Genomic DNA, 998 nt, shown 5'->3' on the forward strand with positions numbered 1-998 from the left:
GGGTGTATGTACACCTCAGCACGGATTGAGCCAATAAGGAGAGCGTTTCGGGCTGCTGCTACACGTGTGGTGTTTTTTTTATTTATTTTATTTATTAAATAATTAAAATTAATGTTTTTTATTTTATTTTTTTCTTTTTTTATCGATAAACAAAGAGAAAAAGGAGCCTTCTGCTGCACGGCATAGGACGGGGGCAGCAGGGAGGGTACGAACACGAGCTGCCTATACACCCCAAATATAAACCAGAAAATAATAAACACACACCAAAATTAAATTAAAATACAAAAAAAGAAATAAATCAATACCAATATCTGCTATCTTTACCTTCTAGGGTTTACAGTTTAGGGTTTAGGGTTTAGGGTTTAGGGTTTAGGGTTTAGGGTTTGGGTACCGCTGCTGGGGCCCCCCCCCCCCTCTCTCCCTCTCCCTCGTCTCTGTAGCTTTCTTATGTGTTTTATCAATCCTTTTTTTATATTTACTTTTTAATATTTAGGGTTTAGGGTTTAGGGTTTAGGGTTTATTTATAAAAAAATAAAATAAACAAATCATACAACCAACCATGCATCCCTCTCTTCGTTCTATACATAGGGGGGCCCCCATATCTTTCTTTCTCTCTTCTCCTTTACCTTCTTTGGGGGCCCCCACCCTTTCTCTTCTATCGGGGGGCCCCCCTGGGGGCCCCTCTGCTTTGAAGGGGGCCCCCCTGGGGGCCCCCCGAGCATTCACCACGGGGGGGCCCCCGGGGGGCCCCCCGGGGGGCCCCCCAGGGGGCCCCCAGGGGGGCCCCCATGAACCCCTCACAACTTTTGGGTACAAAACAGTAACAAAAGAAGAAAAGAAAAGACTTGTCAATGAAGTGTTTACTTCTGTTGCAGGTGAGGGTTTAGATATTTGTTTATTTATTTATATATAAATAAATAAATAAATAAATAAATAAATAAATAAATAAATATAAATAAATAAATAAATATATGAATAAATAAATAAATAGATAAATA

Source organism: Eimeria mitis, genomic scaffold, assembly GCF_000499745.2.
Source record: "Eimeria mitis Houghton genomic scaffold, Emh_scaff4714, whole genome shotgun sequence".
Lineage (NCBI taxonomy): Eukaryota > Apicomplexa > Conoidasida > Eucoccidiorida > Eimeriidae > Eimeria > Eimeria mitis.